The following is a 13,389-nucleotide window of genomic DNA, read 5'->3' on the forward strand; positions in this document are numbered from 1 at the left end:
ATGATCGCCAAGAACCACAAGCACCTAGACCCGGGGCCCAGCACGCCTCCGATGTCTTTAGCCAGGGCCCTTGTGCCAGCTGCGGGGAACCCCATGAACGTCGGAGTTGCCGGTTCTGTGATGTGACTTGTTGGGCCAGCGGAAAGAGGGGCCATATTGCCTGCGTTTGTTGCAGTAAGCCTTCTCTGGCTCAGAGCCAGAATGTTCTTCAGTGGTCTGTCGGCCAGGAAGAGCTCTACACTACTTCAGTACACCCCATCCAGAGTGTCCGTTTGCCAACCAGGGAAAAGATACATGTGACGGTAGAAATTCAAGGGTCTCCCTGCATAATGGAAGTGAACTCCGGACAGTGCCCTCTATTATTTCTACAGAGACTTTTCAGTGTCTTTGCCCTAGAAAAGGCTCCAGCCTTGAGCCAAGTGGAATTTTGCTTACAGATTTTCAGGGCAACTACATCGCCATTCAGGGTGCGGGTAAGTTTCAGGTTCATTATAAACACGTTGTTGGGCTCCTGGATCTGGTGGTCATTGAGGGCCATCGTACCAGCCTCCTCGGCCTTGCGTGGTTTGATCCTCTTGGCATCCAGGTAACTGGGGTCCAGAGTATGAGCAAATTAGACTTTGATGCTGATGGCATTCATCCTGCGTGTCATGAATATGTACATATTAGGCCTTGGTTAGCATGTGGGGCCTGAACCAAACTAAGTCAGTAACGGAGAAGTTGCTAGCAGTTCCTAGCTGCAAGAATGTGAGTAAACAAACACAAAGATTGTTGTCTCTCCTTTGCTGGCCAGAAAGGACAGACAACAAGAATTACAACCCATTGGAATGTTTAGCACCTTAGTAGACAAAGAGGCACCTGATCAAGCGTGATGGAGTGCAGCTGTGGATCTCCAGTTGGGAGGTGTAAGAACTAGGAGGGGTTAGCAACCAGGCCAACTTCGAGAACGTTCTGTCCTCAAGAGTTCTGATTGGACAGTCTAAATAAGTATGAAGTCACCTCAGTACTATTAGTTTAAGAAGTAAAATAATGAGGCCCAAGGGGTGTGTCCGCCCCTTTTTGGACAGAGGTTTTGGGTGCAACATCCCACATGCTGTGAGCTCCTTGGTCCAACATGGGCATCTGGCCTCACAGGTAGCCTGGAGCTAAAAGATCCACAAGAAGCTGACCCAGGTGAGAGATAGGGATTAATAGAGATAGCCAGCTAGCTTTGTGATTTTTATTGCTGATATGTTTCCTAGATGTTTATGCCTCTAGCATTTGCTGCCTTATGTAACTTATGTAACCTTATGAATTTAATAAACTAAAATATCTTTTACGAAGTTGTTTCATTGTCTATTGGGGACAAAGGTTCAGAATCCTGCCTAGTCGTTCAGCAAGCTACCAAGTGCTCATTGAGGTCTAGTAACTTGAGGACTGAAGCTTTAATTGGAGAAAGCGCTCAGTGCCTGCAAGGGATAGAATTAAGCCTAGAGGATCTCAGTGTCCCTGGACTGAGACACTGGCATGTACAGAGTGGTGGCAGTACTACTGAACAGGGGGCCTTGAGGGCTTTAGGGTTCGAGAACCAAGAACTCTGAGCACCCCAAGATTGCGCCACTGCGCCACTGTGCCAGACAGAACTTCGGAAAGACCACTGACTTCCAAGTACAAGAGGTCATTCGTGGGTTCAGCCTGAGCGACCCGGTCCATGTCCGGAACTATGCAAATGGCCCAGCTTGGATCCCAGCAACCGTCATTAGAGTCACCAGTCCTGTCTCTTATGAGGTTGCCATCCGGGACGACCGGCCTCTCCACCATCATGTGGACCAGATGCGCCACCGCCTGGCTGACTCAGCATTCGCCACGCCGATTCCAGTCCCTGGTAACCAGCATCAGGTCTTGCCGCAGACCGGAGAGGCCATCACTCCTGATGTGTTACCGCAGGAACCGGAGACCTCCTGGACCTACCTGAGCCACCTGATGTCAGTGCACCTATGGGGAATCCCTCTGCCATAGCTGTGCCAACCCCAGAGCGGACTAAGGTACCAGAGGTCCCGATACCAAATCCTTGCTGCACCTTGCGAATGCGGTACAGCCCCGCCACTCTGAGGACTATGTTTGGTAACCTTGAACTGTACTTTGGTGGGGAGGGGTGTTACGTATGCAAGTTATGCAGGATTGAAATCCTGCATAACTGATTGGCCCAGACTTATGGCTGGCCAATCGGGTGAGGGATCAAAATCCTACCATCCGATTAGCCCTCTAGTGAATGTTTCAATTGCACCAATCATGGGAAGTCTAGGAGGAGCTAACGAGTATAAAAGCCAGGGGTGTTTGCCTGGTGTCAGATTCATTCAGATTCATTGCCAGGTCCTGTTCTGAAGATGGAATAAACGTATTGAGCTGTTACCTCTGTGCCTTCCTTTATTCGCATGGACCCAATGCAACTGCCTTTCAGTCACATCTGGAAGGCTCTTCTGGTTAGGGAGTGCCATCTGGACACATCCAGGAGGCTTTTTGAGGCTTGGGGAGGCCATGCCTCAGAATCTTCTGGACTTGACCAGAAGGCACTTCCTGTTGTGTCCAGGAAGTCCTTTGAGGGTTGAGTGCAGATTTGATTATCCGTGGAAATCAATATCCACAGAGGTTCCTGGAACAGATCTCCCATGAATACCAAGGGTCCACTGTAATGACTTGGATTTGGAAGTGCTAATCAAAAGCCTCTGCTTCTGACATTGCAAAAATGTGAGATATGGTCCCATGACCAGAGGAGTTCTTCTGTTTGTGCAAGCTCTTGTGTAAGACTTCACACTAACTCTTTTAAAATCTCTTCTATGGCTTGCTAGAGGCTGATCTTGCACAATCTTAAATATTTCGCTCTTGCTCATTAATGAGACGTCTGAGCCTGCATTTCATCCACCAGCTTTTTGAAGTTGGGTGAATATTGTGTGAGGGCCAGTCTCAGGGAATCCTGGAGATGTTCATCTGTCATGTTGGAACGTTGTGTACTCTTTGTCATTTTCAGATGGGAAAATGCAGATTCACACAAATAAGTTGAACCGAAACAGGAGTGTACAGCTTCACTGCATCTTCTCAAGTTGGGAAATTTGTCTCTAGGCACTAGGTTCCAAAACGATTCTTGCTCAGCACGGATCTTGTGAAAAATGTCATTTTTAAGGGTTAATATTTCGTTTTCAAGAGGTGGCTTGTTAAGTGAGTAATTTTTACTGATAGCAGCTGCAGTTTCTTTAATGTCCGCATCTACTTTGAATGGGTATGACAAGTACTCCACAACTGTTCCAATTTTTGGGAAGTCACAGAATTTATTTTTGAATTCTTGGATAACAGAACTGATTTCTGTCACATACTTCTCGTTCTGAAAAACAAAATTTGGGTATTGTCCCAGATGGTCCTGCGTATTAGGAAAATGATAAAAAGTGTTGTTTGCAAGGTCAGTCTTCATTAGCTCAAATTTGCTCTTGTAGGATGAAACTGTACTCATCATCTCGCCAGGGCATTTGTTTTTACCTTGTAGTTCAAGGTTCATATCACTTAGTTCACCTGTAAAGTCAGCGAGAAATGCCAAATCACATAACCACTCCTCATCTTCCAACTCTGCTTGGTCATCTCTCCTCTCCTTCAAAAAACTTCTTATTTCATTCAGCAAATCACAAAATCTTTGCAGAAATTTGTGCCTACTTAGCCACCTTACATCTGTGTGCAAAATGATTTCCGCTGCCCCTTCATCAAAAGTAAGGTTGAAAAGCCGTCTTTGAAGTGATCTTCCATGAACTGAATTTACAATTTTGAAAGTGATGTCCATGACAGTCTTTGTATTGAGTCTCTTGCTTGCCAAAACTTGCTGGTGATTGATGCAGTGGTAAGAAAGGAAATCTGGGAAGTTGTCATGCTGTCTACAGAAGGCTGTGAAACCGTTACCTATCATTGCTCTTGCTCCATCAGTGGTGATGGAAACAAGTCTATGCAATGGAAGATTACACTTTGTCACAAAAGAATAGAAAGAACTGAATATTTCCTGACTGGTAGTTCTCCCTTTTAAAGAAATCATTCCAAGTAGTTCTTCTTTAACACTGAAGTCTTCAAAAACCATCCAGATAAAGACTAGTAACTGGACTATGTCTCTTATGTCTGTAGATTCATCCAGTTGGAGTGAGAAAGCAACACAATTTGAAACATCCTCCAACAATTGTTCAGTTGTGTCTCCACACATCTTTTCTATTCGCCGCACGACGGTGTTTCTTGACAATTGTACATCTTGAATAGCAGCTATGATCTCTTTCTTATTTTTAAATCCTTCAAAAAGATTGTCAGCGGCTTCGAGAAAACAATCTTTTATAAATTCCCCTTCAGTGAAAGGTTTGCATTGCGATCAAGTTGCTGACCTTGAAGGATGCTATGGTTGCATTGACCGAATGTGACCTTGGCTTCGCCATCAACTGTTGCTGAGTAGCCAATTTCAATTTAAGTTCTTTGAGCTTCAGTTTACGAATTTCACTTTTGGGTGAAAAATCAGCATCAAACTTATTGCTATGCAGAGCCTTATAATGATGTTCCAGATTACCCTTTTTGGGCAAGGATACTGGGGCATTACAAGTTAGACAACAACACTTGTCTTTCACCATGATGAAGTAGTAGTCCATTTCCCATTCATCATGAAAGGTTTTGCTCTTCTTTGGAACACTCATCTTTGTTATACTGGGGTGGCTGGATGTAAGAAGGCCAAATCTGCTAAGTTATAAACACTGGCTGAATCTGGTCCAAAACTGTCACTGTCCCAAAGTATTAAAGATAAACAGAAACTGAAGACCTCTGGATGATGTGCAATACAAGGACTGGAGATGCCAAAACCACACATGCAGTTCTAAAAGTAAAATTAAGAATTCATCATACTGGCACCAGTAATCAAATACCACCAAACAATCATAAAAAAAAACCTCAAACACCTGTCCAGCAAACCAGATAAAATCAAATACCGCCAAACAAGTTCAAATACAACCACACACGATTTAATAAATTCTGCACACAGTGTAGAATCAATGCAAAGGCAAGGCGAAATAAAATTGCAGTGTAGAATCAATGCAAAGGCTAGGCAAAATAAAATTGCAGAGGCAAGCAAAAGTTACAGTGGTTTGAACCAATTCAAAGGCAAGGCATAGGCAAGTTAGAACAAAATTGGAAAAACCCGCCAAAATCACCAAATTCTTGACACTTTGTTGTGTCTGCCCGAAAACGTTTAATGAAAGCGAACTATAAAGCGACCAGCACACGACACAACTAATACGGTAAGTGTATTCAGTTAAAGCCCGGGCGAATGGATATCTCCCAGTATATAACACACTTCTAAGGGATGTTGGGACGGGGGCAGTAATGGGTGATTCTGAGAGGCAGGAGACCAGGTATGACGCCGGGCCTGTGGCGTCTTGTCGTGCGGCGCAGGCGGCGGCCCCCAGGGGTACCCACAAACTATTGGCACGAAAACAACAAGCGCCCCCAATACACCTACAGGCAAGATTCCCGCAGGTAGGGAAAAAAGACAGGCAAAGGATCAGTGGCGGCGGCAAGCCCTCGGCAGACGACCTGCCGGCACGAGCTCTCTCCTAGCGATGGGGCGAACTGCTGGAGAGATGGAGCCAAGTGGGGCTGGCGATCTACCTCTGACCCCTCCACGATCTACAGGTAGATTGCGATCTACCTGTTGGACATGCCTGCTATAATGTAACCTCCAACATTCTGTGGTTGTGCAGTGTGAAAGCTCTTTCACTTGCTCAAGAGCTGATGAAATAGTGTTAAGTCACTTTCTTTTTCCTTTTCACTGCCATTAAGCCCCATAATAATCATTAATAAGAATAATATTGTTACCACTATGTGGTTGCTCTTTGGATTTTCTGTCTCTAGCAGGTGTGTGTATTGTTGGTGTTTTTTCTTAAGAAGCTATGATTATGTGTAGACATTTCTTGAGAAATTTCATGTGTCCTACAGAAGCTTATTTGGCTTGCCTTGAAAATTCTCAGATGTTTCACCTTGGGAGGGACCCTGAAATTTGCTTTGAATGTCCTCTTTGTGAAATTTTGGGGCCATCCTTATACGGTGTCTTAATAAGACTCTCTTGAAATAAACCGGTCACACTTCCTTTACATGTATCTTGATTCCTAAAGGAAACCTAGACTTTCAGAGTTCATTGTTAAGTAAATTCAAACCCTCATCTTAAAAAAAGGGGGGGGGGAAGAAAGATAAAAGGAGAGAAAGAAGATTGGAGTTTGACAGGGATGTTCAGAAGAGGATGAAGCAACTGCCTAATGAAGATGAATGAAGAAAATTGCCCGTATAAGGGTCACATGCTGTGTGCACAGCCCAGGTTGCCAAAAGTGGATGATGGAACCTCACGGCTCCATTTATCAGTGTCATATTTGGGCAAAAACTGAGCAGCATTGTGCTCTTTCCTCCCAGATGGATAGGTCAACTTTAATATATATGGCTCTTGTAGAACATTTGTTTGATGTATTTTCATTAGCTAGGCAATAATAGAGAAGCAGTGGAGAGAGACATGAGACGGCTTCCTCCTTTTTTCGGTTGAAATATGGCATATTCTAATGCTCAGTATTGTGAGGCTTGTCATTGATTTTTTTAAATGTTTTATGACATGATCATATATATATTAGATTCCTGTAAAAATAATGGGAAGGTGGCATCAAAGAAATATAACATATATTACTGGTAGTGTGTAAATTTTCATGTCTGAATACATGCAGTGATTCTTTTTCCCATATATTATGTCTCTGTGTCCAAAGAAGCACAAAGAGAACTTTCTTTTAATATTCTTTCTGAAAAGCAAGTCAAAACTCCGAGATTAGGGGAGAAGAAAAGGAGTGAGCTCATTTCAAATGCACACACAATTTGGGATTTGTCCACTGAAGCATAAAGAATTTTTTTTCCTTTTATTTTTTCCTAGATCCCAATTATGCAAATTAAGCATTTTCATCTTATTTTGTGGAAAGAAACCAAACTCATCATGAGTGAGCTGATTCCACTCAATTATTATTATTATTTTTAAGATAAAGGCGTTCCATTCTTGCATCTTTCCAAAAGGCTTCTGGTGCACATGAAGTTTGCAATTTGTTTCCTGGGTTTCCTGCCCCCCCCCCACTTTTGCAGGGAAATTTAGCAACAGTAAGGGGTTTTGATGCATTATATTATCCAACTTTGCTGCTGTTTTTAAAAGCAACAACCACCACCGAAAGCAGGTGTTTTTAAGTGCAATGCAAACATTCCAGCCATATGTTTCTATAATTTAAATTAATTTGGTACAGTCGTATTGTTAATCTTTGGTGACTTGTTGATTGGCGTTTTGCAGACATATTTCTGGAAGGGGCCCAATTCCATTTTCTGGCAGTAGCAGAGAGCAGCATTTCCACAAATTGGAGTCTTGTACAGCCCTGGGAAGGGAGCCAAGATTTAAATTAGACAATAACCTCTGCTCTGTATATAGCTTGTATTCCTCAACAGTGGGGAGAGTGATTTGTTTAATACAGTCAGTCCTGTAGCGTATAATGGACTGATAGATGAGTCATTCTTTGGCAATGCATGTTCCTTAAATTTGTATAGATTGAACAACTGGATGGTAATGTACTTACTTACAGTTGTGCAAACAGTAACTATTAGCAGAGACTGAAAAACGTCTGGGAGGAACTTCATTTTCTTTGGAGCTTAAGGTTTTGCAGCAAGTGTGTGTGTGTTTCTAAAAAACCCTTTTTATTTGGTTATAGGGAGAGATTTTTTTCTCTCTCCATAAACTCTATTTTTGAATTTGCATGCAGGACTGGGAAAGATAGGGGCAAATGTGTTATATCGTAGCTGGCTGTTTCTCATACTTGGTGTCCTATAAATATTGACTTTGGCACTTGGTGTTTCTCTCTAATTAAATTTAGTATCCATCTGTATTTGCAGCTACATAATCAGAACTTGGGTCTTTTCCTTTTTTCTTTTGGGTTGTGTTGCATTTGCCTGGTGCATTGTTGCCTTTTTTCTCCTTTGCATGTTGAAAATGTGTCGCTGACAATTGATATCCATGGAAGCAAGGAAATCTTTTCTTTTCCAACAATGAGGGTCTTTTTTTTTTTTTTTTTTTGCAAAAGGGGGTGGGGGGGAACCTCTTCGTACCAGTCCAGTTCATGTTTATTTAAAAGCTTAAAATCATTAGACCAAATCTCACTTTTTGTCCCACAGAAAATTGATTTTGCTCACAAAAATGTCGGGGTCTGAAAGAATATTCAGAAATATGCAAATCTGAGCTGGGATAGAAATCTGTTTGAGCAGCTGCACAAAAGCAATCAGGGTTCCCCCCTCCTTCTTCTTTTCTCTTAACCCCAAAAGCTTATTTTGCCGTGGTGTGAACATTTCTGAACAGAACTGTCACCTGCCTCTATTAAAACATTTTTGTGTGTGTATGTCAAGGATGGTGGAGCAAACCTTGCTGCAAGTTGAACAGCTTAGAATGCTGTTTCTGCCAGCTTTCACATTTACAAAACAGAGCACACACTGTGTAAATATTGAACAATACAAAGACATCTTTCATAACTGTTTATAGTGTACTGCACACTCTCCGGAGTGATGCCAAACAGTAGTTAGGAGAAATGATATGCCAATCAAAAAAATATTATTGCAAGTCTAACCTGTTATAATGCTCTATCTTATCTGGAGGTGTCAACTTGATATAAGCCAGATGCTTTTCTTTAAAACTTAAACTCTTACATATATAATTCCGCTTGTTACAAGCTAATCCTGCCTTTGACAGGATCACTTGAAGTACTCCATATTAAGATCTGTCTGGCAGTTTTGTGGTTTTAAAAAAAGAAAATGAAAGTTCTAGTGAGGAATGATGCTCCCGAATGGTGCAGCATGTTGTCACAGGCCCTCAATATGTCCTCAGTCTGGAAGACATAAAGTTAATTCTTGTCACTGTCAGCAGCATTTTCTTTGCTATGGGCTTGGAGTCAAAGATAGACTTCTTTTGTATCTACCTTAAGTGCAATTGGCCTTCCTGCTCCTGGTCTTAACCTATCTTATTTTTATTTATTTATTTTTCACATTTTTATACCACCCTTCCTCCCCTCCTTTTGTCCTCACAACAACCTTGTGAGGTAGGTGAGACTGAGAGAAAGTGACTGGCCCAAGGTCACCTAGGAAGCTTCATGGCTGAGGGGGGATTCGAACCTGGATCTTCCAGGTCTAAGTCCACCTCCCTAACCACCCTAGCTCTATCTTGCTGGCCAGGTGGCTTTTAAGTCCAAAACAGGAAAAAAAAATACTTTGAATACTGTGCTATCTCTAAAGCAGTAATTTCCCCAGTGTTTGCTTCCTGCAACTCTCCTTTGACTTCAAACAGTAGTGCAATTTGGGTTTTCTATATTGATATATATTTAATATACACAGTAATACAAAGGTCCTCAAACTGCAGGTTTGTGGGTGACCCAGTTTTTGGAGGGATGTGCATTGTACTATCCCGAAGCTGACATGCATTCTGGGACATGATGCGACCAACAAAGTGCATTGCATGCTGTGCTACTTGAAACCTGCAAGGCATTCTGGGGCGCTACTCAAAAGCCGCAAGGCATTCTGGGGTGTGACGTAGCTGCCGCGGCAGATGATCTGGGTCACGGTCATCTTAAAAGCAATTCTCAACTGCAGCAAAAGTAAGTGATGCTGCTGCTCGTAAGATCTTTCAGGCAGCTGTGGTGGCACTTTTGCACAAGCACAGTATATCCTTTCACTTATGTGTGATAGTGCTGGACTAGCAAGAGCAGCTTGTATACATTCCTATTTCCATTCAGATCTCCGGAAGTGAACTGGTACATATGTAGGGGACATACAGCACAATTCTACGCATGATCGTCTACTCAGAAAAAAATCTCATTGTGTCCAGTGGGCTTGCTCCTAAGAAAATGTATATAGGATTGCTGCCTCAGAAATACGCTATTTCCAAATCCCAACCTGTCAGTAAAAGTCAGTGCTCTCAAGTACCTTAACCTGGGCAATTAAACCATCTCTCCAGCTCCACCTCCAACACTCCTCCATAAATTTCCTAGCCTAAAACAGGTGTGTCAAACATAAGGCCCCCTGGACCAGAGGCCCACAAGTTCTTTATCCAGCCGGTGGGCTCTCCCAGCACCACCATCAGCTGCTGAGCTGGGCTGTGGTGTCACTGCTGAATAGGTAGCCTGCATGATAACTGGGCTTTTTCATATCTTGAAAATATCAACTTTTGCATACTGTCTCTTCTGACATTTTCAGCAGAGTTTCTAAGTGAGGAAAAATGCTTATTTCTATCATGACATCACTTCCTGTTTAATGAGATCACTTCCAACCATGAATGCTATTTGACCCGCTGTATGAAATGAGTTTGACACCCCTGGTCTAGAAGGTGGAGACTTTAAAGATACCAGGCAAACTTTAAGGGTGCAATCTTCTACACACATTCTGTATGTGAACCCATAGGACACATTAGGACTTCTGATTAAACATGCTTAAGATTGCTCTGTAAGAGATGCAGTTAGTATTGGGCTGTCAATGATGAGTGGTGGAAGAATTCATTTTAAAACCCTGTTGAATGTTTTGTTGTTTGGGAGTAACCTGCAATCATTCTGGGACTATAATAACTCTTGGACCACCTTTCTTTTTCACATACCAGTTTTAATCATTGGTGGTGGTGCTGCCTCCATGTTTGTTTCCAAGCTGATCCCAGTACATGCAAAGAGGCTTTCATATGTAGTGTAGCACATAAAGATGCTTTCCTATGTAATCCATATTTGAAAGCAACATATTTCTTGGTAAACTGCATGTATGTTGCCATGGCATTGGTTTGAGACATGTGTATGGAAGCTCGTAACAGTACCCAGGCTGGTGGAAAGTAAACTGGCAGGAAAAGGCACCTGCAATGGTAGAGTGAAGGGGGCTTTATTAACGTCAAAACTGCTGGAGTACTTTTGTGAACATCAGTATAGAGGAAATTGGTTTGTAGACTGTATAACAGTGGTTTCCAAACTTTTTCAACTGGCACCTCCCTTGACCCTCTGGGCTGTTGGCCAGAAGTCACCATTAGGGCTACAATCCAATACAGTGTACAAGGCAGCGGATTCTGTGGCTTCCCCTGCTGGTTTCCAAGGAGCTACAGTTCACAGTGTGGGAACCTTGCCAGGTGCAAGGAAGGACACAAGGATGCAGGTCTCTTGTTGTCTTGTGTACTCCCTGGGGCATTTGGTGGGCTACTATAAGATACAGGAAGCTGGACTAGATGGGCCTATGGCCTGATCCAGCGGGGCTGTTCTTATGTTCTTAACCTCTGCTGTATTGAACAGAAAATATGTCATGGACTTCCCTCCTTCCTGTGATCTGAACCTTGGTTATGTTCACCACTTTGGTATCTGAGATTGTTTCATATTCCCTAGGTAGCCCTAAATCATTGTAGCCTTATGTAGATAAAACTCCTGCGGTTTGCAGTCTGTGACTGTATTTTCATGTTTTTAATTATATGAAATTAGCCTTCAAACAATACTGATTTATTAGATACCAATTCCTCGTGTTACTTTTGGAGTTTTGTGAGCTCCCAGATGTGGCTGTAAAACACCACTACCGAGGACCTGACAAAAAGAAGTCTGTTACCGATTCTGAATTACTGTTTTTGTTGTTACAAGCTGGGCTCAGAAGGAAAGTACTCACAGTGGGGCACTAAGGAGAAAGCGAACAGTGAAGAGAAATGGCTCTTAATGTTATTACTCCGACTCGGATTCCAAGGTTCATGGCTGTGGAGGGTCCACCTCCCCTCCCCCCCCCAAACCAGGCATTAACAGGAAGGAGAAATGAGGAGGATAAAATAACATTCTCAGTGGACAGTTAATGGTCAATAAATATGTGGGAATACATAAGTTGTCCTAGTTTTGCATTGGATCTTGTGCACTGTGTCAGTTAGCAATCATGAATGGCTCATGATGCCTTTTTGCAATCTAGTACCTCGCACACAGTGTTGCCTGCTGCCTCAGTTCCCCCCCCCCCCCCAGTTCTGGGGGTAATACAAATATGGGTTTAAACAAGTTGTGGTTACAATACACCACTGGTATTCAAACTTCTTGGAAGTAAATCTCCCAAGATAAGTCTTTGTGGGGGAGGGAGGAAGGTAGTGACACAATCCCTAGGATTGCACTGCTGCAGAAAAGGGTGGGCTGTTTGAAACGTATGTGCTGCCAGGGTCTGGGGTGTGTGGGGAGCCCCACAGAGTGCTTTGCAGCGCTCTCTGTGGCTTGTAAAAAGTGAAAGTTGCGATCAGACTAAATCGGAAGTGGGTCACGATCACAACTTTCGCTTTTTACAAACTGCAGGGAGTCCTGCAGAATGCTTTGTAGGGCTCCCCACACACCCCCCCCCGAACGATGGCAGCATGTAAATTAAGTTTAAAAATAGCCCCCCTTCTGCAGTGGTGTGATCCTGGGAATTATGTCACTGCTTTCCCCGCCCCTTAAAGGGGTGTTACACGGGCTGGTGGGTTGTGATCCACAAGTTTGAAGACCACTGCAATACACACATTAGGTTGTGATACTGCAAGCCCAAGGTTACAATACACTCATTAATGCTTACTAGGCCTCGTAATCCAGTGGACGTGAAAGAGTAGCTGCACAATTACAGTGAGTCTTTGACCCTCTTTTTTTGCAAGTTTGGAAGGAAAGAGAAACTATTAGCCAGGTTTGTATGAATATTTCTCTTCTGCTAATGACATCTGTGAGTTTGTAAGTGGTGGGACCAAGTAACAATTTATTCACTGTCTGCCTGGATCACTGAAACAAGTTGAATTGTGTCTCTCCAGGTTTGGGAGGGGGGGAGTTTCTCTGTAGAGCACTAGAAGGGTTGGGATTACTAGAACTGACTTCAAACCTATCCAATTTTCTAGTGCTGGTACAACTGTACCAATGGGGCGTGCGCTGCTTTCTGAGGTGCAGCGGTGGTTACTGGGGCCTCCTTAAGGTATGGGACCATGTGTTCCCTTACCTCAGGGATGCATTGCAGCTGCACCGATGCTGGAAAGTTGGATAGGATTTGGCCCTCAACCATCAGCAACAAGGTAGAGCAGAGATTTTCAACTTTTTTTCATCTCACGGCACACTGACAGGGCATTAAAATGGTCAAGGCACACCATCAGGTTTTTTACAATTGACAAGGCGCACCATGCTGCCAGTGGGAGCTTACATCCCCCATTGGCCCTACTAATAAATGACATTCCCCCAAATTCCGGTGGCACACCAGCGTGCCACGGCACAGTGGTTGAAAATGGCGGAGGTAGAGCAAGCAGTTTACTCATCAGCCTTTGCAACCCAGACCATAATGTCCACAAGCAGGTGTACC

General features: G+C 43.3%; 1 protein-coding gene across 1 annotated transcript in view; it reads left to right on the forward strand.

Annotated features, from left to right (window-relative positions):
* TOX3 (TOX high mobility group box family member 3) overlaps nt 1-13,389 on the forward strand; it is a 115,211-nt gene that overhangs the window by 54,762 nt on the left and 47,060 nt on the right. The gene's annotated exons all lie outside the window — the stretch shown is intronic.

The sequence above is a fragment of the Tiliqua scincoides genome, chromosome 9 (genome assembly GCF_035046505.1).
Source record: "Tiliqua scincoides isolate rTilSci1 chromosome 9, rTilSci1.hap2, whole genome shotgun sequence".
Classification (NCBI taxonomy): Eukaryota; Metazoa; Chordata; class Lepidosauria; order Squamata; family Scincidae; genus Tiliqua; species Tiliqua scincoides.